Below are 24918 nucleotides of genomic sequence, written 5' to 3' on the forward strand. Positions count from 1 at the left end.
TCCAACCACAAGCAGAGGGCTTAGAGAGGAAACTTGAAGAAACATTTGCCAACCATGAGTGAGTGGCAACCAGACTCAGCCAGACTGCTGCTGTTTGCTTCTTTGATGCACATTCTGACGACACCTGAAAAGTCACCAGATGTCACAGGGTCTCCAATGTGGCTGTTTCTAACAATTAGTAGCTTACTCATCAAGGCACGACCTTCTTTCTATTTAGAATCGTATTAGGCAAAGGGAAAGAAAACAAAAGCAAATCCACAGAAGAAAATTTACAAGGAACAAAATCATAGGTGGCATCACCTGTATCACCACAGGCTGGAGGACCAGAATGTTATCATGGATCTATATATAAGGTGTGTGTCCAAACTGTGATCCCAAGTAGACAGCACATGAAACCTAAAGTGTGATCCCTAACACCTCATAGACTTGCCATAATATTGCTTTCCTGAGGTTCCAGCACTCAGAAGGTAGAGGCAGGAAGATCAGAAGTTCAAGGCCATCCTCCACTAGAAAGCAAGTTTGAACATCCTGGGATAAATAAGACTTAAAAAAAAAAATGTCAGGGACAAGGAATATCCTCAAGGCTTTTTGGGTGTGCCTTTCTGTTCTCTGTTCTCCTGAGTGGCTGGCTGCCTGTCTTTCTCCCTGCTACCTAGATGCCACTTCAGAAAACGTGACCTATAGCTGAAGTTTTACATTTGCATGCAAGATTACAGACCCAAACTGAGTTTCGTGGCTCACACTTATAATCCTAGTACTAGAGAAGTGGAAACAGAAGAATGAGTTTTAAACCAGCCTCGGAAGCATGAAAAAAAAAAAAAAAAAAAAGTTCCCAGATACAATGAACTATACTTGTAATTCCAGAACTTTGCCCTTGAATTTTCTGGCCCTAAGCTTTATCCTCTATCCCTGTACTTCTGAGGCTGTGAGTTCAAAGTCAGTTGAGGCTACATGGTGAGCTTTGGTCATGCCTGAGCTACAGTGAAACTTTTTCTCATTCATATATATATATATATATATATATATATATATATTCCTTTAAAAAAGATAGTTTAGAAATACATTTTAGGCACTGATGACATGGTTCAGCAGGTAAAGGCACTCACCTCTAAGTCTGATGAGCTGAGTTCCATTTCTGGGGACCCACATGGTAGAAGAGCCAGTTCTGAAGAGTTGTCCTCCGACTTCCATGTGCCAACCCACATACTCATAAACACACAGACACAGACACACACACAAACACACACAGTCATGTACACACAGAGACGCACACACAAAAATAAATAAATGTGATTTACAAAATAAATAACTTCCAAAATACTACATGTCTGCAAAATAGTTTAGCTCTTCCCACTAGCTCATAAATTCCTTGACAACAGAGATGGTATCAACATCAAAAATCTGTTTAGATATTTTCAGAATGTCAGGTCCTAAGGAAACTTCATCCCCGAATCCCAAAAGGCAGTCCAAATATCCAGAAATGGGCTCAACCCGGACTCTAAGAGGATTTCTGGCGGTTAGATAAAAGCTAGCATTCCTCGGGAACTTGTGAAACTGGTTCTCCTTTACCAAAGGGAGTCATTTCCCTTCCCCCGGCAGAAGGGTCCTGTGGCTACCTGTGCACCTGTCAGAATGCATGCTGGTATTGCATGCAAGGGCCTGTTACACATAGCAAGGTTCATGCTGACACCCTAGCCCTCCTCATCTTCTCCTCTACCCTAAACTCTCCAGCTCATAGGCTTCCCTTCTCCCAGCTGCTACTCATAGCCTTATAACCCTGTCTTCCCACTATGTTCACTCTCTGCTCTGCCCCTGCTTCTCTCACTGTGCTCTCTCTACTCTCTAAACCTCTGCTATTCTCCCCTCTCTGGCAGACAGCCCTGGCCATGTCCAGTCTGCAGACATCTTCAGTCCACTTCTTTCTCTCTCTGCTCTGGACTCTTCCAGATGCCTCTGGCTGCTCTCTCTCTCTCTCTCTCTCTCTCTCTCTCTCTCTCTCTCTCTCTCTCTCTCTCTCTCTCTCTCTCCCTCCCTCCCTCCCCTCCCTCCCTCCCTCTCTCCCCCCTCCCTCTCTCCCCCCCTCTCCCCCCTCTCTCTTTCTCTCTCTCTCTCTCTCTCTCTGTCTCTCTCTCATATATATAATAAAAACCTTCCTTTAACCATACCATGGTGCCGCCATGTTGGCAGTTTATACACAAAAGGTGGAGGTCAGGCTTCAAAAACCTTGAGAACTGTGTTTTGTGCTAAGTGTAACGAAATAGAAACCAAGGTCTAACGCAAGCACTCCCCTGTAGCAAGGGCTGAGATGTGCGCAGTAAACTCTCCCAGAGAACAGAGTGGGAGAGGAGATAGGGAAAGTAGGTTTATCAGAAACTGGGGCAACTCCTCGCAGTGCTCCTGGTCAAAGGTTCTTTCATAGTCTTAAAATGTTGAGGAGCCAAACCTGGTAGAGCACGCCTTTAATCCTAGCACTAGGGAAGCAGATGCGGGTGGTCTTTGAGAGTTCCCGGCCAGCCCAAGTTTCTCCTATCATGTGGTCCTCTTACTTCAACCTCCTGAGTACAGGTGTATGCTACCACGCCCTTCCAGATTGTACTGCGAATGAATCTTTTTATTCCTGCGTGTGTTGTAATGTTGGGTCTTTGCCAATTTGAAAATATTGGTTCAGTGAATTACATACCTCTCCCAAACATTAACATATGTTTCTTTATATATTTCTACATTTATTTACTTACTTATTGCATGTGTATATGATGTATGTGTGGGGATATGCATGCCACAGTACTCTTGTGGGGGTCAGAGAACAACTTGTGGGAGCTGGTTCTCTCCTTCTACCATGTGGATCTCAGGGACCAAACTCAGGTCATCACACTTGGCACAAATGTCTTTACCTTGATGAGCCATCTCACCAGCTTTAACGTATTTCATTGTGCAGCACCAAACATCACTCTTGCTGCTCTCTCCACTGAGCTCCTGACAAAGGTCACTAAGTATTAGAATGGCGCCCAGTGACCAATGGCGAATACAAGTTTGCTAAAAGTTTCTCATTTAAAGCTTGAATTTTATCAGAGGCAACAAAGATGATCAAGTCGTGTCCCTTAGGTAACCGACTCACTCTGTTTAGCAGATGTCAGCCAAATCCTCAGCTCTGAGTCACAACCCACTTTCGTCAGTCTTGAATTTGTCCAGGGAGAAAACAGTGTTCCAGGGGAAAAAAAGTGGGTAATTTTGTTTGAAACTCAAAACTATTGCGCAAGATCTCCTTGGGACGGCCATTGTTCTTTGGTATTCAGCTTTATTCAGATTTTCCATCTCTTCATTCGGGCCAGCATTTTTAACAGCATGCTTTGTTCAAGGGTCGGCATTTTAATAAAACTAATAACACAGTATTGGCTTACTGCTTCGTCAAAGGACTTTTTCTTTTCTCTTTTCAAAATTTGAGGTAGGGTCTCATGTAGCTCAGGCTGGCCTCACACTCCCTGAGCTCCTGCCTTTGGGAAGCCTGCTTCTGTCACTGTCTCTTGCTTTTATGGCTTTTACAGAGATTCCGGGTGCCGAATCCACATTATCAAGCTAACAGGGCAGGCATCATGGCATGTACACACCCATAAAATCAAGCGGCCAATAAATGTGAAAAATTAGGGGTTTTTTGTTTTTTTTTTATATTTTATTTATTTGTTATGTATACAATATTCTGTCTGTGTGTATGCCTGCAGGCCAGAAGAGGGCACCAGACCCCATTACAGGTGGTTGTGAGCCACCATGTGGTTGCTGGGAATTGAACTCAGGACCTTTGGAAGAGCAGGCAATGCTCTTAACCTCTGAGCCATCTCTCCAGCCCCGAAAAATTAGTTTTTAAAATATCTATGATTAGTGTGCAAGATGCAATAAACACGTGTAGGTGGAGTACCACTGGGCTTCCATAGGCTAAGGACTAAGGCAAGTGGGAAGTGTTTGTACATGTGGCCTGGAAAAGGAGCCCACTCTCTGTTCCATTCTCATGGTCACCTCAACAGGTAGGTGCTGTTAGCACCTTCATTTGACAGATGAGGATGTAGCTCAAGGATGTTTATTTACCAAAATTCTACTCTGTGGCCAAATTCAGAACTGGAATTTGAGCCCAGGTCTATCTGATTAGTAGGCAAATTCGGACAAGATGACATCTGAGTAGATTCTAGATTTATAGAATGTAGAAATACTATCTTGATCTTCTCTACATCCTTCCAGACAGGGGCCAGAGTAAGCAGTGGACACTGCTCTTTGATGATCAGTTGTTTGACTAAGGGACAGCACAATTAAATTTAGAATTTGTCTTATCTGTTCCAGATAGACGTACTCCTTGACCAAATGAAAGCAAAACAAAACAAAACAGCAATCCCGCCATTCTTATAAACAAATTTAATTGTCTGAATGAAATCACTGCAGTTGTTTCAAAGGAATCTAAACATATACCTAACTACATTTCTTTTACCATTCTTATTATTTTATTTTGTTGTTTTTGAGATAAGGTCTCAGTATGGCCTGGGCTGGCCTTATACTCACTACCTAACTGATAGTGTCCTTGAACTTCTGATCTTCCTTCTTCTACCTCCCAAAGGTCACCATTTGGTAAATGAAGTTACAGATGTCACCAGCATGCCCAGTTTATGTAGGGATAGTGCCAGAACCTAGGGCTTTGTGCTAAGTACCCTACCAACCGAGCCCAGCCTTATCGCCTAGAGTAAATATTTAAAAGAATAGTTGAAATTCCTTATTAGCTTTACAAGTTTTGGGTATATTTATTTATTTTATGTGTATTGCATGTTTTGCCTGAAAGTATGTATGTGAACCACATGTGTGCCTTGTGCCCACAGAGGTAAGAAGAAGGTATTGGATTCCCTGGAACTGGAATTATGGACTGTTATGAGCCACCACATGAGTTCTGGGAATTGAACCAAGGTCCTCTGTAACAGCAAGTGCTCTTGACTGTAAGCCATCTCCCCAGCTCTATCCCCCCCCATCCCCTTTGTCTTGGCTAGGGTTTCTATTGCTGTGAAAAGATATCATACCATGGCAACTCTTATAAAGGAATTATTTAATAGGGTGGCTTACAGTTTCAGAGGTTCAGTCCATTATCGTCATGGTGGGACATGACAGCATACAGGCAGACGTGGTGCTGGAGAAGGATCTGAGAGCTTTATATCTTGATCTACAGGCAACAGGAAGAGAATTGTTTTACTGGGCGTGGCTTGAGCATACATGAGACCTTAAAGTTCACCTCCACAGTGACACAATTCCTCTAACAAGGTCATACCTACTCCATCAAGGCCACACCTTCTAATAGTGCCCCTCCCTTTAGAGGCCATTTTCTTTAAAAACCACCTCCGGCCCCTAAAGACTTGTAGCAAAATCATAATGCAAAAATGCATTCAGTTCAATTTCAAGAGTCCCCTTAGTCTATCACAGTCTCAACAATGTTTAAAAGTCCAGAGTTCAAAGTCTGTTCTGAGATCCATGCAATCTCTTAATTGTAATCCCCTATAAAATCAAAGTAAAAAAAAAAAAAAACAGATCACAGACTCCCAACATACAATGACACAGGATATACACTATAGGGAAGAGAGCATAGTGAGACCAGAGCAAGACTGAAAAACATCTGAGCAAGCTCCAAACTCTGCATCTCCATGTCTGATGTCAAATGCTCTTCAGATCTCCAATTCCTTTTAGTTTTGTTGACTGAAACACACTTCTTTCTCTTGGGCTGGTTCCACTCCCTGTTATCAGCTTTCCTAAGCAGGTATCCCACAGTTCCGGCATCTCCAACACCTTGGGGTCTCCAAGGCAATCCAGGCTCACCTTCACAGCTTCACTCAATGGCTTCTCTAGGCCTCCATGCAGGGACACCCCTGACACATGCCTGGTCCCAGTGGCTTTCTTTAGTCACAGAGAAAGGTTCTATAACCCATTTATTCTGTCTTTTAGCTGTAAGGTCAGAACCACCTGGCCGAAGCTGCCAAGTTCTGCTGCTTGCTGGGGCTGGAACATGGCCCCCTTGTTCAATTCCATCTTCAGCAGCTTTCTGTTTTCAGTGGTTTCCTTCACAGCTTAAGTTTGGCTGTTCTGGAACTTGCTCTGTAGACCAGGCTGGCCTCAAACTCAGAGATCCACCTGTCTCTGTCTTCTGAGTACTAGAATAAAAGCATGTAACACCACACCCTGTTTTAAGCTTTTTAAAAATTCCTTTCAACAAGTTGGAACCTTAGCTGGTTGGGATCTTAACCTAAGGTCATCACTCCTTTTATTCCATTTCTTAATCTGTTTATCTCCTTCAACACAGGGCTTACGTTCCATTCCATTTCCTGGTGTTCCTTTTCTCCTCAAATTATACATTTTATAATTTACCGTGCTCACCTTGCTCCTTTTCATTATAAATTTTCATTAGAGTTAACACTAATAACCACATGACAGAGTCTATACTAGGTTATTTTGAGATTTCCTTTGCCAATGGAATTAATCCAAAGCTCTTCATTTTATTCTCAGGTAGACTCTTCAGACAAGGACGAAATGCAGTCACATTCTTTACCAAAATATCATTAAGACTGATCTCTAGGCCACACACTAATTCTCCTCTCCTCTGAAACCTCTTGAACCAGGCCCCACAGTTCATCAGATCGCACTCAGCACCACTGTCTTCCATGCTCCTACTAGGATGGCTCATTAAGCATGATTTAAAGTGTTCAAGTGCTTTCCTAATCTACAATCCCAAGATCCATATTCCTTCAAAGGAAAGTATGGTCAGACCTATCACAACAATACTCCAGTCTCTGATACCAACTTCTGTCTTTGTTAGGATTTTTATTGCTGTGGAAAGGACACCATGACCATGGCAACTCTTAAAAAAGAATGCATTTAATTGTGGGTGCCTTACAGCGTCAGAGGTTTAGTTTATCATCATCATGGCAGGAAGCATGGCAGCACGCAGGCAGACATGGTGCTGGAGAAGGAGCTGAGAGTTTTACACCTTGATCCGCAAGCAACAGGAAGTGGTCTGTTTTACTAGGTGTGGCTTGAGCATATATAAGACCTGAAAGTTCACCTCCACAGTGACAAACTCCTCCAACAAGACCATACTTACTCCAACAAAGCCAAACTTCCTAATAGTGCTACTCCCTTTAGGGGCTGTTTTCTTTCAAACTACCACATCCTTTAATGTAGCATCTCACTACATAGCCCTAGCTGGCCTGGAACTCATTATGTAAACCAGGCTAGCCTCAAACTCACAGAGATCCTCCTGTCTCTGTCTTCCTAGTGCTGGGATTAAATGCACTCACTACCATGTTTCAAAAACCATTTCCATTTTCCTTACTTATCATTATTCCAAAAAGAAAAATCTCACAGTCAGAAAGCTGCCAATTGTTCTTGTGGAGTGAATCCCACAACTCATAGGGGATTCTTTATGCTATAAACCTTCACCGGCTCCCTAATGTTGACCATGGCTCCTTCACTACATCCAGTGATTAATAGCCCTATGTCAGGATTTCACAATATGGAGCTCAAATGGCAGACTTAATCCAATGAAAACACGTGCCAAGTATTTATAGTGAAAATACTGTTGAAAGACTTCCCACCTATAGACACATACGGCATAGCTCCCGGGGAGTAGAACATCATTTTCCTAAAATTTTGGCAAGAAGCTGTGGAGCCTTGATAAGACTGGCAACGTGGAGGGACATTTCCTCCTCCCTGTGGTACCCAGCCAGCTTCTGAGAGCCCCATTCCAGCTTCTCAGAACTGCAAATGCCCGGAAATGATTTTTTTCTTCTTTACTTTATGGTCCTAACTCACAACCTACAGCAGTAGTAATAAAAGAAGAAATGCAATAGTGGAAACATGATGCAATACTGAGGAGCCATGACCACTTTAAGGTTTGAAATGCATAAGTAAGCGACAAACTCATCTTGGTGCAGGCTGTGCTAAGGTGGTCAAATTGTAGAGAAAGCGTATATGAGGTCTTGGGGTTTGGGAGATGGCTCAGTTGGTGAGGTGCCTGTTGTGAAAGCATGAGGATACACAGCATCCACAAAAAAGGTGAAAGCCAAGTATGGTCCCATGGAGGCATATGCCTTTAATCCTAGGATTCAGGAGGCTGAGGCAGGGGGATCTCTGTGATCTCTGTCAGTTTGTGTCCATAGACAGTTCAGAACATCAAGGGATACAAGATGAGATTCTGTTTAAAAACAAAGCAAAACAAACAAAAAAAACAGAGTGTGGCTAGCATGTATCTATCACCCCAGCCTTGGAGTGACAGAGATGGGAGGATCCTGGAACTCATTGGTCAGCTAGTCTGCCCTAACCAGTGAGCTCATGGTTCAATCAAAGACACTGTTGCCAGGGGTGGAGAATGGTTCCAGCATTTAAGAACACTGTTGCAGAGGATCCAGGTTTGGTTTTCAGCACCCATGTGATGCATCTATAACTCAGGGGCTCTGACTGCCTCTTCTGCCAGCTGTAGGCACCATACACATACCGTATGCAGGACGCATACAGACAGGCAAACAAAAGTTACATAAATAAAACAAAACAAACACATCTGAGAGAGAGAGAGAGAGAGAGAGAGAGAGAGAGAGAGAGAGAGAGAGAGAGAGAGAGAGAGAGAGAGAGAGAGGAGAGCCTGTCTCAAAAAACAAGTTTGGATACTTACCAGGCATGGAAGGTGTTATGACCACAAAGGTGGTTTCTCAAGGTGAGGCTTCTCCATTGTACTTGGGACATTCTGGCTCCTGTGATTTCCTCAAATGCAGGAAGCTCAAGTTCATAATGTGTGGAAGTGGGGTATTATGCTCATATGCTCATATTTTCCCCTATAATAATTAAAATAAAAATAAGAGGGAGATTGAGGAGGACACCCGATGTCAAATTCTACATGCACCTGTGCACACATGAATGCATGTGCACATACACACACACCACACATGCATACATGCATGTATGTGCACGTACACCATACACACATGTACACACACACAACACACATACACACACAAAAATCAATCAAACAAAAAAAAAAACTCTGAAATGCTCCTTGGTTAAGGTGGGGCAAGTCATACAGAGGCCCTTCTTCCTCCCTCTTGGGATACTTGGCATGGAATTTAAAGATGACAAAAATAACTCTCTCTGTTACTCATAATAGCATCACAAGTGATTATCCTTCCTCGATCAGACAGATCATAATTTATTATGCACTCATTTATGAAATATGTTTGACATTCACTCTCTATCTTTAATTGCTCACAATCCTAGGAGGGGCCCAGTCATGAAAACAAAACAGAAGGCTAAGTGATGGAGGAACATCGAGGAGGAGCCATCTGACCTTTGAACCAGGACAGCAGGGCCACCACCTGAGAGGCTGAGGTTATAGCAGGGACAAGGTTATAGCCAGACATCTAAACCAAGCCCAGGGTCCAGGCACAAAATCAAAATCAAGAGCCAGAAGGACAAAGCAAAGGGCTTATAGCTAGAACACAGATTCCAAATCTGGGCTCCCATGGTGGGGGCAGATAGATCATACAATGGCAGAGTCAGCACCACTGAGTACCCATGTTGCTTCCTCACCCCTCTCTTCTGCGACACCCCTCATGATTCTGTAAGTAATGGATCAAGATGGCTCACAGAGACCCCCCAACTTCCCTGTGTTTCTCAGGGTGTGTGATAAATGTGGGTCAGTCAAATTGGATCGGGAGGATTGGGGATGTCACGAAGAGAGGAACTTCCTCTTTGGGACAGATGGGAACCAATGGAAGGGGGGAAATGTGGCTGGTAGTCAGGGGTCCATGAGCTGATGTCAGTGACCAGACTCCAGAGGTTGTACTTGGTCTTGGGGACCCAGATTTGAAACTGTGGGGTATGACCCTGGTTGAAGTGGTATAATTTAAGGTTGCGGGGGGCACAAAAATTGACTGTAGTAAATTATCTTTGAAAGCACAATTACCAAACGTTAACTCAAAATTGAATGCATCCAAGGTATATAGGGCATCATTTGTCCATGTGGCATCATATGACTGCCCTGCAACCTTGGTTCTGGACAGTTCACACAACCCCGTGCCTTGTTTTGAACATACTGCATGCCACACGACATCAATACACACTGCTGGGATTTAATTATGGAGATACCAAAAGTACCACCACTGTTAAGCACACAGGTATCTAATTAGGAGACTTTACATTGTATTGGGCCAGAATGTTCGCTTTTACAAATTGCTACTTGAGGACTGGCAAGATGACTCAATGGGTAAAGGTACTTGCTGCCTAACATGAGGATCTGAGTTCGATGCTCAGGACCCACAGAGTGGAAGGAGAGAAATGATTCCCACAAGTTGTTCTCTGTCCTTCACACACAATTGCACACAAACACAAGTGCACACATAATAAAATATTTTTTAATTACTGCCTCGGTTCTGATTTAAATTCACAAGAAATTTTCACATGAACTTTGGCTTGAAATTAGGGCAGAATGGCCAACAGTTTCTGAAATGTTCATTCTTATATGATGTATTTAAGTGAATCTGTGTTCTTAACACCGACTCCTACAAAATCAAATCTTAATCAACTCTGGAAAAAAATGTCAATGATGAGCCATGTCCTGTAGTATCAGCCAACCAAGGTTTATTTTTTGTTGTTTTTGTTTTTGTTTTGAGACAGGATTTCTCTGTGTAGCCCTGGCTGTCCAGGAACTAACTCTATAGATCAGGCTGGCCTTAAACTCAAGAGACCCCACTCCTTGCCTCTGCCTCCTACGTTCTGGGATTAAATGCATGTGCCACGATAGCTGGTTTAAGACTCAATTCTCTATGTAAATATCACCCAGCACACCCATCTCATCAATGTGCCAACCTGCTTTCATCTTTAATAAAGGGTAAAATGGTTACAAATGGTGAGACTCTGAGGTATATATGTATACATAAACATATACACACATGCATATGTGCATGTCTTAAAGAATTGTTTTAGAGTATTTTTTTACTCTCTCTCTCTCTCTCTCTCTCTCTCTCTCTCTCTCTCTCTCTCTCTGTTTGTGTATCTTTTTTAACTCATGTGTGCTCCTATCGGTGCCTGCATGCCATGGCACACGTGTAGAAAAGTCAGAGGACAACCTCCCGGTCTCTTGTTATTCATTGCTGTGCATGCTAAGCTAGCTAGCTCAGAGCTTCTGGGGATTTTCCTGCCTCCACCTCCTAGCACATCATAGCAGGGCTGGGACCACAGACACACATTCTACCATGTTGGACTTTGTGTGGATCCTAGGGACCCAAACCCAGGTCCTCAGGCTGGCATGGTAAGCTCTTTACTCACTGAGTCTTCTCCTCAGCCCAGGAATAAATTTCTTTACTGATGAATTTTTGCTTCTTATACTTATGTTACATAGCTGCAAATTCAGAGATGTGCAAACATCTCTAAGGCAAAAGAGGTCACAAGTGGAAAAAAATTAAGACACCCAGCTAGGCGCGCGCGCGCACACACACACACACACACACACACACACACACACACACACACACACACAGCCCTGCCCATACCCCTCTCCCTACACAAATCCCTTCAGTTAAGACCCATTGCCAAGTCTGGTGCACATCTTTAATATCAGCACTCAGGAGGCAGAGAAGCGATAGATCTCTGTGAGTTTGAGGCCAACCTGACCACATACTGGAATTCCGGGACAGGCAGAGCTACATAGTGAGACCTTGTCTTAAAACAGATGAAGTGGTAGTAGAAGGAGACGATGAAGAGGAGGAAGAAGAGAAGTAAGAAGGAGGAAGAGAAAGAAGAAGGAAGAGGGGATAAGGAGGCAGAGAAGGAAGAAGAGGGAGAGGAAGAGGAGGAGGAGGAGGAGGAGGAGGAAGGAAGAAGAAAAGGGAGGAGGGGAGAAGGAAAAGGAGGAAGGGGAGGAGGCACTCCCAGGCCCCTGGCAGCTGTCCTCACCATGCTGGTTGACCTGTGAGCAGTAGCTCTCATGGAGCTCTGTCCTAGGTCCAGAGCCCAAGGCCCTAGGAAACAGGTGGCATTTGTCCCTTCCTGGACTAGCTGGGTTCTATCTGAAGTACAATGGAGGTGTGAGAATCTCACACAGCTTTCCCCACTTCCACCCGTGTACAGGGTCCCCTTCTCCACCGGTCTGCTTTCATGTTTCCAGTTGCAGTCACTCATGGCCAGACAACAATCAATGGGCAATTTAAGAGATAATTGATTCATAAATTAGAAATAGTTTTTATTATAGTCTATCACTTCATCTTTCTAATTTATCATTAGTTATTATTGCCAATTTTTTACTATTATTTTTATTTAATATATAATTAAACTTTATCTTAAGTGTGTATGCTCAAGAAAAATAGGATACAGTGTGTAAGTTCAGCGTTACAGGGCATCCACTGGGTGTCTTGGAACTGATGCCCTGACGATAGGGAGGGGCATTATGTAAATCCATCTGTAAATGGCTTTATGTTGCTCAAAGTATCTGGAGTTCCTAAGGATGATTATACCAAGTCTTGGACTCATCCTAGGAGCGGGGTAAGGAGACCAAGGCTCAGAGGTTAGGTCACCATTCATAAGCTAAGATGGGAAGTCAGGATTATTCTTCTGTGAACTTCTAGCTGCTGGGCACCATTGGTCCTCTGGGAGAGGTGAGGCAACGCGAGTGCTCCCCTCTCCAAGGGTCTGGGGTCTGACCAGAACACCCGCTCCCCAGGCCAGGTGAGTTTCATTTTATGACAGAAATCAGTCCAGCTGAGCCTTACAGGCAGCATCCAAGGAGGATGGAAGATGTTTCTGGGGAAAGTGCTCATGATGATATTTTTGCATTTATGGGGCCCCTATTTTTTTTTCTGAGCATTTTACAGGCCGTTGAACTGAGTCATCGGCCTCCTGTGGGTAATTGCTGTGTTTATAAGCAACAGCTCCTTTGGAGGATTAGGAAGGGTGAGGCTGGGTGCCTACTTGAGCTGGTCCACTCCTCATCTGCTTTCCCTGTGGGATTACAGTCCTCCAGAGGGAAGGGGGCACTCCAGCACCCCAGGCTCTTCCTGATACTTTCTGGGACCACCTGGTTCCATTCTGTAGACACTCTGAGAACAAGCTGGTTTCCCCAGGCAGCAGCAGGTCACCTTTCCACCCCTCCCTTCACTCTCTACCGCATCATTGGAGCCAAAACCAGGGGCTCTGCTAACTGGGGGAGCCCTCCGTGCAGCAGTGAAAAGCAGTATAAGCTTGCCCATGAAATGTGATTTTTCTCGAGGAGTTTGAGGGTGTGGAACAAGAAGTGAAACCCTCCCCAGGGCTCTACATTGCACAACTCAGTTCTACTTGGGGCCCTGCCAGTCCCTCACTCTGTGTCCCTGCCTCCTGCTACTCTGAGAAGCTCCTCCCTCTTCTATACTCTGCCCTACAAACCCGCCTTGTTCTCCCAGTTCTCAGAAATCCCCGACTTCAAAGCCAAGGTTTGATCTCATCCCAAAGTGTCTGGTGTCGTATTCATCAATCCTTATCTTATTTATTTAGCTTCCTCCTCCTCTCTTTCTCATCTCTTCCTCTACTTCTCCTTTCTCCACCCATCCCCCACATCCATGGTCACAAGTAGCCCAGGCTGGTCATGAACTAAACTCAGCAAGTTTAGTTTAGCCAAGGATAACCTTGAACCCGTGGATCTCCTTGCCTCTACCATCTCCAAAGAGTTTGGATCACAAACCTGGACTACTGCACCCATCATTTTAAAAATTATTCTTTTTTAATTTTGTGTGTGCACATTTTTCTGAATGTGGCAAATTCCAAGAAAGGCAGAGGTGTTAAATGCCCTGGAGCTGGCAGTTGTGAGCCACTCAACAGGGTGCTGGATTTGAACTCCAGTCTTTTGCAAAAGCAGTATACTCTTCTAGCTGATTAACCAACACTTTAGTGCCCCCCACCCCCTTTTCTGAAACAGCCTTGCTATGTAGCCCATGTGGGAATCGAACTCCTGCCTAGAAATCCTCATCCCTCAGCCTCCCAAGTGCTAGGATTACAAGTGTGTTTCACCATGACAGGTTTATCAATACAATGCTTACTATTTTTCTAATTTTTATGTATGTCTGTGCACCTGGAAGCCAGAAGCAGGTGTTGGATCATCTGGAACTGGAGTTACAGATGGCTGTGAGCCGCCATGTGGTGCTGGGAATAGAACCCAGGTCCTCTGGGAGAGCAGCAGTGCTCTTAACCACTGAGTTATCTCTCCAGCTCCAGCAATAACATTCCTGCAGCCAGAGGGTTTTTTTTGGAGGGGGGGGGATGATATCTAGACAGCAAGTGGGACAGACCAAATGGGACATAGCACTGTGTCCCATACCATCCTATGAATCTTAGGGGTGCTTCCTCGAAGCATTAATGATTGACCCCAAGGCCTTGCACAAGTTAGGCACGTGTTCCACCACCAAGATACATCCCTAGCCTTAGGTGCTCCATTTTTATAATTAATCAGTAGATTCTGTGTGTGCAAGTGTGTGTATGTGGGTATGCGCATGTCAGACCCAGTGCCTCTCAATGCAAGGCCACTCCTCTACCACTGAGCTAAGCCCCATCTCTAATAGATAATGTTTGAATCAGACACAGATATCTCTCCAGCTGACAGAATTTTAACTCTAAAGCCTTAAAGCCAAATGAAGCTTGCAAACATCTCCTATTTAACCAGTACTGTTTTTTCTTTCTTTCTTTCTTTCTTTCTTTCTTTCTTTCTTTCTTTCTTTCTTTTCTTTTCTTTTCTTTCTTTTTTCCTTTTTTATTTTTTTGGAGACAACATTTCTCTGTAGCTTATGAAGCCAGTCCTGGAACTAGCTCTTGTAGACCAGGCTGGCCTCGAACTCACAGAGATCCTCCTGCCTCTGCCTCCCAAGTGCTGGGATTACAGGTGTGTGCCACCACCGCCCAGCTACCAGTGCTGTTTTTAAAATGGAAGTTTGGACTCCTTTAGGATAATTCTAAATTAGCCACAATCCCCACTACTCCCGCTGGCTGTACATTCAGGCTGGGTCATTCATTTATATTATCTGGATTGCCATCCATGTTTGTGTCAACTCTGCCAAATCCACGAGGTAGAAGAAAACCATTTCCTAACCATTCTCTGGTCAGTCCTGTTTGTTATCAGCTGCCTTGGGCTGGAGATCTTTTCCTCCTGCCTCCTCCTGCCTTTGAAGGTACATTGCTTCATTTGTTACTTTCATGTGTGTGCCTGCATGGGTTTATGTGTACCATGTATATTCAGGAGTCCATCGAGGCAAGAAGAAGGGGTCGCATCTCCTGAAGCTCGAATTAAGGTGGATATGAACTGTCACATAGGTGATTAGGACTAAACTCGGGTCCTCTATGTGAGGAGTAAGAGCTCTTCACTCTTGGGGGATAATCTTTCTGAACACTGTGAAAATGTGTCTTTGCCTTAGATGCTTTCTGTTTGGTTTAATAAAGAGCTGAATGGCCAATAGCTAGGCAAGAGAGAATAGGCAGGACTTCTGGGAGAGGGAAAGGAACTCAGGAAGAATCTGAGGTCCAAGGGATTCACCAGCCAGACATGGAGGGAGTCAGACATACCCAATGAAGGAGAGGCAAAGAGCCACGTGGCAGAATGTAGTTTAATAGAAACAGGCTAATTTAAATTTAAAAGCTAATTGGAAACAAACCTAAGCTCAGGTCAAGCTTTCATAAGTCTCTATTGGCTTTCAATGTGGAGCCACGTATATCTACAAAGGGTCTGTGAAAGTTGGGAGAAAAAAGTTCCAAACACAGAGCTGGACACACATCCAAGTAACAGCATTCTCCCAGATGGTTCCAGTGCTTGCAGTGTATAGGGCACGGCTCCTTTAAGATGCTCTGCTGTGCAGACCACTAGGCACTGGGTAGGAATGCCCATGCGGCAAGGACACAACAGCTTCCCAGAGCTGGGACAGTTAGCAAAGGCCCCTTCAGGTGCCGTGGACCTGAGCAGGTGGCACAGCTGTTTAAGATTTGGTTCACATGGTCAGAGAACATTGCAGGCATATAGTAAGGCCAGGTGTAGACTGAGCAGAACCTCTAAACAGGTACAATGTTCTTCAAAATGTGCTTAGGTGCTGAAGAAAGAAAAGAAAATGGGTAAAGACAGTCATAGAAAAAATTATTGAAAAACAAAGTCTTTAAAGGAAGAGTAATATAAAAAGAATAAGCTGTGTAAGGATGGGAAATATAACACAGGGAGCTTGGACTATATATAGTGCTTTATCAATTTAAACTTTTTAAAATGCTAGTGAGCAAAAATAATAGCTGCTGAGAGACACTGAATTGTAGAAAAACTGCTAACCTCAGAATGGAAGCCAGGAAATGTGTGTGTTGCAGGAGAGGTTATACCTTTGTTTCCACAGGAAAAGAAAAGCTGTGGATTCCTTCAAAATTAATAAAGATCATATTCGGCCAGGGAGACACAAAGGAAGCAGCCAAGGAAGACTACAAGACAGGTGACATCCCTGCTGATCCCACTAGTGGGAAGAGTCTGAGACGGGAGGAGACGGGATAAGTCTTGTCGACCACAGAGTCCTCACGACTTATTATTACATGCCGTCATTTCATATGGCATGGATGGAGATTTATATTACAGTTTAGTTATACAGTTCAAATGGACTTATAAAGTTGACAGATGCCTTTTACCTATACAACCTACACAAACAGAGAATCATCTTTAGCTGATTGATGCACACCACACATTCCATGCTTGTGTTAATGCAGATATGTATGTTACCTTTAAAATTTTGTTTGTTTTCAAACCAAAGGACCAGAAATCAATAAAGACAGGTAGCCCAGGTGATTCAGCCTTTCAGAATGCATCTGTTGCAGTTTCCTCAAAAAAGCTACATCAAGAACAACTTCAGAATGGCTAACTAAGGTGGTTCAGCCTCACAGACTACTCTAGCCAGGACTTGAGATAAGCCCTGCATTGTCCCATTATGTGGAGACTGGACAACAGATGATACAGCTAACTCTCCCAGGACTTGACCACTCTTCCATTTTTCTCAGGGTTCTCTAAAGATGCCATCACACCCAGACAAGATATACGTTATTTTTGTTACAACATATGATATAGGAATGATAGGATAAAGGGTAGATTATTAAATCTGCTTTTAAACTAAAAAGCAACCACTAGTCTCAAATAGTTTACATTGGTATGGATTTTTATATATTGATACAAATTTAAGGTTATTTTTGTTTTAACATACTGTCTATTGCAAACGGACATTTTCTGTCCCAAACTCCTGGTCAAAAATAACCAACTCAGAGGCAGAATATGAATTATAAAAGCTCGGTCAATAGCTCAGGCTTGTTACTAACTAGCTCTTACATTTTAAATTAGCCTATATTCCTTACTTACATTCTGCTACGACAGTACCTTGATTAGCATGGCACATTCATCTCCTGAACCCTCTATGTTGGCAGGTGACTCCTCTGACTCTGCTCTATCTCATCCCATTATTCTCAGTTTGGCCTTGCCACCTAACTATATCCTGTTCATTTATTAACTATATCCTGTTTATTTATTAAACCAATCACAGTGGCATATATTTGTGGTAATATTTTGTTTGTGATCCAACAAATTAAGCTTGCCTGAGTATCAGAGTATGGAGCTTGCTACTAGTTAGCCATAGATGCCAGGCAGTGGTGGCGCACACCTTTAATCCTAGCACTCAGGAGGCAGAGGCAGACAGATCTCTGTAAATTCAAGGCCACCCTGGGCTATACAAGATTGATCCAGTCTTAAAAAGAAACAGAGTTATGTGGTAGTGGCTCACAGCTTTAATCTCAGTATTTGGGAAGCACATGCTTTTAATTCCAGCACTAGGGGGATAGAGAGAGGTAGAGATAGGTAGGGATATGGCTCGGCAAAGAGAGGAATATAAGGTAAGAGAAGACAGAAGCTCAGCCCATTCAGTCTGAGGATTTGTAGAGACAGGATCTTGTCCCCTTGGTTCTGAAGATTTGGTAGACGTAAAAAGTCTTTCTAGTGCCTGGCTCCTTTATTTCTCTGATCTTTTAGTATTTACCCCAATATCTGATTTCGAGTTTTTGTTGTTAAGAACATTTAGAAATCACACTACATATATTCACACAGCATAAAGGAATATTCTACAGCAGTATATATGTTTCTACACTGTTTAAGGTATTTTTGTATATTGACACAAATTTAAAGTTATTTTTTTATTTAAAGTTATTTTTGTTATAACATACTGTATATATGTTTCTACTCTTATTTAAGATATTATACCTGTACAGTTCATTTAAAAATGTAATATAAAGATCTAGTTCTTGAAAGATATTATTATAAACTGTTTTGGATAATTAAAAATGCAGATTAGTAGTTAGTCATCTATAACAATCAAACTTGTGTCATGTTAGTGATGCTTTCAAGGACAGATGTATTTTTAGATAAACAGGTGGTCTTCAAACACTTCAGAGTCATACAGAATATGGCATTTAAGATATTTTAATGATATAAGGCATTTTATGACAGTGAGATATGGGTTCCTGGCAGCACCAATCTACTGCAGAGAAGATTGTGAGCATTGAAGAACCTCCATATGGAGTTTGCTTTCATTTGTGGTAAAGTTAACCACTGGACAAAAAACTACCTTTGCCTCGATTGCTGATAGTATGCTGTCCAAATTGGACAAGCAGGACACAAAAGAAGATGACTGTCAAACTTAGCCAAGACAAGGTAAAACAGTCCTTCAGAATTCCTGCTTCACAGAAAAGTCTGTCAATTATTCTAGGCCTGTAGGCCAAAGATGGATGTCCCAACATTGCAGGGGGAATCTTGGGTGACTCTCCAGGCAGCCAACTATCTCCTTTTTGTTGCCTAATTCAGATAAGAAATTTGCAAAAGATATATAAAGTTTATAAGGTTGAGAGATATAAAAACTTAAGTTATCTAAGAAAATATTTTAAAGTCTAAAAGTATATTTTAGACTGGTAATATAAGTTATAAAAGAAAGTAGTTTAGGTATAAAACTTTGGAGTCACCAAGACAGGATGGATAATAGAGTATTCTTCAAATTTGCCAAATACAAATTGACTGTACATTGTGAATGTAATTATTATCTGATAATTGTTCTTATTGTATACAGTTTTACTGTGTTAGAGTTCAAACCTTTCTTTTTTATTTAGACAAAAAGGGGGAAATGTTGTGGGATAATCTTTTTTGTACACTGTGGGGAAATGTGTCTCTGCTTAAGACACCTTTGGATTGGTTTAATAAAGAGCTGCATGGCCAATAGGTAGGTAGGCAAGAGTAGGCAGGACTTCTGGGGAGAGAAAAAAATTCGGGAAGAATCTGAGATGCTTAGGATTCAACATCTAGACATACAGGGAACTGGACATACAGAATAGAGGTGAGGTAAAGAGCTATGTGGCAGACATTGATCAATAGAAACAGATTAATAGATTAATTTAAGTTATAAACACTAATTGGGAACAAGCCTAAGCTAAGACCAAGCTTTCACAAATACTATTAAGTGTCTGGGTCAGTATTTAGAGGGCCGATAGTCCAACAAAAGTCCTATGAGAAAGCTTGATACACTTAACCACTGAGCCAACTGTCCAGCCCCACTTCTGCTTTAACACATCCTCCCTCAGCCCTGCTGGAATTTTAAGTTTTCCTTCCTAAACTGACTAGACCTTAAAGGTTACTCTCCTAATTGTACAAATACATGGGCAATGTTTTGAAACCGAGGCTGGGGATGTAGCTCACTTGGTAGAACGCTTGCCTGGCATTCTTGAGGTCCTTGGTTCAATCCCCCATACCACTTAAACCAGATGTGGTGGCACACACCGGTAGTATTCAGGAGGAAGAAGGAGGAGGAATTGGAGTTCAAGGTCATCTTTAAACAAATGAGTACAAGACCAGCCTTGGATACAGGAGACCCTTCTCAAAACAAACTCTGAAACCAGCTCTAGAGTAGGGATATGGCGCTGACTTAGCTTTGATCAGACCTGACACTGTCTCTTTTTTTCAGTGAAATAAAAAGGCTACTCTGAAATTATTGCACTAGTATTTGGGGAATGCAGAGTCAAACAACAACATGGATGGCACTGGGGGATTCAGGTCAAGTTAGCCTGAGGTCGTGCACATTTTGATATGAGCCGCGCTGGTCCCCACACTCCTATCCACAGCCTGGGGGAGGTGACTAAACCATCAGACCAATGGCTCTGAGCAGCCAGTACTACTCTCTGGGAAACTGGTAATCACATGTAACATCTGTCCTACCACAGGTGTGGTGGGAAATGTTCTGTCAGGCCAAGCAAAGACCTTTAGATCTATTTCTTTTTAAAATAACTGCTCTTTATGTGTACAAGTGTGTGTGTGTGTGTGTGTGTGTGTGTGTGTGTGTGTGTGTGTGTATGCCTGCAGAGGTCAGAGGTATGTCAGATCCTCTGGAGCTAGATTTACACACAGTTGTGATCGGGGTGCTAGGAACCAAACTCTGATCCTCTACAAAACCAATATATGCTCTTAACCAAAGAGCCATCTTTCCAGCTCCCTAGATCTGTTTCTTAAATGAAGTAGTCAGGCCCATAATAAATTGTTTTCCAGTCTCACATCAAGATTCAGTGAGAGAAGCTGATGATTCGAGGGAGCAGGGGCTGGAGGAGTCAGAGAAACAAGAAATCACCAGGGGCTCCCCAAGGCCCCCAAGGTAGTAGAATTCATGTCAAAGCTGATGGAACTCTTAAATAAGAAGATGCTGTTCCAAGTGACTGGAACAGCAAAGGCACAGTGTGAGAGCATCCTGAGCTACAAATAAGCAATAACCACTTCCTAGTGCGGGGACATACAGGGCTCTCCACAAACATGTTCTGCTCTCCCGTGAGCAACAGACGGAGGAGCTTCAAGCCCTGTAAGCTGTCCTTCAACACATGTGGAATCATAAACAGGACTGGAATCAGTGTGCCTGTCAACCTTCTGAGGGGGTTAGGGACATGCACTGAAACAGTAAGGTGATTATGGCCAAGTCCCCTGGGTAAGTAAGGCACTCCATGGAAAAAGAGTTGATTGCCTGCATTATAAAATACTCCACAGATGTTGGAGAGAGAGAGAGAGAGAGAGAGAGAGAGAGAGAGAGAGAGAGAGAGAGAGAGAGAGAGAGAGAGAGAGAGAGAGAGAGAGAGAATGCATGTGTGTGCATGCAGAAGTCCTCACTGAATGTTGTTGCCCAGATGCTATCCACTTTATTTTGAGACATGGTCCTTTTCTGGCCCGGAACTCATAAGAAGGCTTCCCAGTGACAGCGACAGTAACGGATCCCTGGGCAAGGGAGGCTTCTGGGGTCTTGCCTCTGCCTCTCTAGTGCTGGGATCACAACCTCCTGCCGTCACAACCGGCCATTTATTCTTCGTGTTTGCGAGGCAAGCTTAGCCAGCAAGAGAGTGAGGCTGCAAGCCATCGCTCCAGCCCAACGATTCTGCTGGTGTCAACAGCAGCAGCAGGAAGAGGTGCCCATTGGTCGTTTGGGACAGGGCCTTCACACGGCAGAAGCTTTGGGGAGCAGTTTGTCACAGTGAATCCAACAGTGACCCCTGCACCCTGACCTCCAGTTTCCCCATTATGACCCAGTTTAGGCTCCCCTTTTAAAAGCGCATAGAAATATTTCATCACTGTAATTACAGGCAAGGCTCCCTCTGTCGTAAGAAGAGAGCTGGTGAAAAAGGGGACAATTAAGCAAGACACGTAATTGAAGGGTATATAAATATATCCGGTGGCAGATGAGGGCCTTTCCTGTTGGATACGCTCTCCAGGATCCAAGGGCAGAGAGGAGTGCCCTGCTCTTGAGCAGGAGGATGACGAACACTTCATTACTAAAACAGGAGTGAGGGGTCTGTGGGCGAGGGAGGCTTCCGGGGCCTCCAGCGTGGATTGAGTCACACCCTCCCTTCCCTACCCAGGAGGCCTTCCACTCTGGAGCCCCATTTGAAAAGTCTACTAATCAGGAGACAGGAGGGAACATTTGGAATAGAGACAGTGTGACTCCTGTCACTGAGCAGAACAATGAAGCGTTCGAAAACAGTAGTATCTGCTAGTGAAAAGCCAAGAAACATATAATTCTCAGGTAATTACGATCATATAATTAGCTCTCTGCTTTTTCATATGCCCTGGCAGAAATGGAACTGGAGAGCCATTGTGATATAGTTTACTGCAGTACATCCCAGAGCAGAAAGGACATTTGTTGTTGGTTTTGTTTTCTCCCCCGACAGAAATTAAGGGCCAGAGTGCCCCAAAGCCGGAGGAGCCCAGGTCCATGTCTGGTTGGTTAGCAAGTCCCGGAGGTGATTAAAATCAACTCAGCACCTACAGACTGAGCATCTGGATTTCAGTCAGCTCTTTAGCCCCCCCTACATGTCTGGTCCCCTTGTCTTCCGGGTCCTTCCGTAGGATGATGGCACGAAGCTCAATGGTGCTTCCTCATCATACCCAAGGAGCAGAAAATGTGGAGTGGGGAAGTCCTAGGTGTCACTACCAAGATGAGCAGCAATCCCGAGCTCAATTCTATCAGGCAAAAATCTCATCCCATAGTGTCAGCTTTTTATCATAAGGGATCCACAAATCAGGGGAACTTTATAAGCAAAAGATTTATGTAGCTCCCAGTTTTGGAGGCCGAGAGTGTAAACGGCATGGTGCAGGCTTTGAACCCATGGTGGATGGCCAAGTGTGGGGCATGAGCAGAGGGAAAATTGCATATTGAACCAGGAAGCAGGGAGGGAGGGGCAGGCATATTCACTTCATAATAACGCTTTCCAAGAACTACAAATGATGGACAGTGCATGGCAGATGGCAGATGACGGAGCATGACCAGAGAGAGATTATGTTTTGAGCCCAGAAGCAGAGAGGAAGGGAGCAGTCTTGTTCATTTCCTAGCACCCTTCTCCCAAGAACTGTCAATGGGTCCCATAAGACCTACCTGACAGTACTGACCTAAGGGCCTTCTGCTAGCTACCATCTCTTGCAGGTCCTATCACCTCCCAATGCTACCAGCCTGGAGACTCAGCCTCTAGTTGTGTGACACCTGAGAGGACATTCAAACAATACCTAAATCAGAGCACTTAGCATTCATTTTATTTTTCTCATTGGATTTTTGTTGGGTTTCACATGAGGCGCATTGACATGAAGTTCATGGAAGATAACCAGAACACACTCAACATCGATGCTACAAACCTGTGACGAACAGATGGCTGTGGCAGGAAGGCCTGTTGTTAGCGGTAGCCTGTGTGCGCTGCCTGGCTGTCATTAGCTGCCTTTTGCTCACTCTTCAGGGCTGAGGGGCCTTGCATCATCGGCTACCAATGCTGAAAATAGGAAATGTCAGCAGTGTATGAGAGAGCACCTACCAAGCAGACACACAGAGCCTAAGTACATTTGCAATATATCTGCAGTATTAAAATTTCATAGGGAGGGTGATGGAGTGGAGGGAGTCCAAGAGAGCTATTCAGGGAGGCAATAAAAGATGGAGAAACACTTTTTAGACAGTTCTATGATTCTAAGAGTCCTGATCTGTAGATTCCACAGGCCCATGGCTGAGGGTTGCTCTGTGGACCGGTATCCACCCAACTCAGCAATGTCAGAGTGGGAATTTGGGGAGAGGTTCCTTTGCCATTCTGAAAGGATGAATGCATCTACCTATGGATCATCATTTTAGAGGAAGAGAAGATGACAAGTTTGACCGGTGTCTTCATTTTCTTCCTCCTGAAAGCAGAGCCTGCGGTGGACTTGAGTTTTCAGGGTGTCCCAGGATGCAGGAGAAAGGAACAGGCCCAGTGGGGCAGGGCAGGAGGAAGAGCCCTTGGGGCTGCTGTTACTGGACTGCTTGCTGTCATGGAAGGGGACCTCACTGGGCTGTCTCAGAGTAGCCAGAGGACATGGCTTTCAGGATGTTTCCTTTGAATTGGATCATTATGTTTGGGGGGCAGGACCAAAGGGGTATCAGGTTGGTGTTCTCTGCCTGTTATATCTCATGCCCTGAAGTCTGACTTGTGTGCACGATTTTCCCTGGAGATCAAATGTCTATTCACCGCAGACAGGGGACTAAAGCAATGATGCTACCAAAGTCAAACTTGGTGAGCTGCTGAGTTTCCTGGTGTTATTTCAGGAGTATGGGTGAGGGGTTACTTATAGGATTAGGGATGACTCAGAGGCAGCTGCAACCCCCATGCCCACCCCACATGGCTGATGACTCAGGAGAGTTGCAACCCCGCAGGCAGCTCTCCGCATGCCAGGGCAGATTGCTCAACAGGTCAGCTGCTTGGAGATTCCCCACCCCAATCCCGACAGAGGTTTACTGCTTTGGTAACTTTGGGGAGGGAGGGACCTTGTAAATCTTGTTCGTTTTAGGAACTTTCTAACGTTTACCAGTTGTTTTCCCGGGAGTCTCATGAACCTCCCTGTTTGAATTCAGAGGAAATTGCGACACGACAGGAAGAGAGCATGACCAGACATTCTTGTCCTCCTCCCTGATGCCACAGCCGCCTTCAACAGTAGCCACCTCTGTCCACTGCTACACAGCTCCTGATAGATGCTCCTTTCTTCCTAACTTATATTGGGTCCCATCAACCTTAGAGACTTAAACATCTCTCAGTCTTTCCCTCCATCCCTCCTAATGGTGCTAGGCTCTGAGTATCCCGTCATCCCTTCTAGATTCCCAACATTGCTCATATTTCCAGGAACATTTTTTTTTCAGATATTTTTCATTTGAACCACCTGATGTAAATTTCCTCACTCGACATGATACTGGATCTAAGGGTGTCCTCACCCTCCAGGTCTCGGTAGAGCACTTTGTACTTTCTCTTCTCTTCAGAAGAAGGGCTCCATGTTTCTCATATGACAGCCCATGTTAGGGTGAAAGGGACTGATGCAGA

At 43.9% G+C, this 24918-nt stretch overlaps 1 non-coding gene across 1 annotated transcript; it reads left to right on the plus strand.

Annotated features, from left to right (window-relative positions):
• The first annotated feature begins 8672 nt into the window (after nucleotides 1–8672).
• Nucleotides 8673–8843, plus strand: LOC119810961. The gene has a single exon (XR_005284893.1). It is a non-coding gene; the product is annotated as a U1 spliceosomal RNA (small nuclear RNA).
• The last annotated feature ends 16075 nt before the right edge of the window (nucleotides 8844–24918 follow it).

Source organism: Arvicola amphibius, chromosome 3, assembly GCF_903992535.2.
Source record: "Arvicola amphibius chromosome 3, mArvAmp1.2, whole genome shotgun sequence".
NCBI classification, from domain to species: Eukaryota; Metazoa; Chordata; class Mammalia; order Rodentia; family Cricetidae; genus Arvicola; species Arvicola amphibius.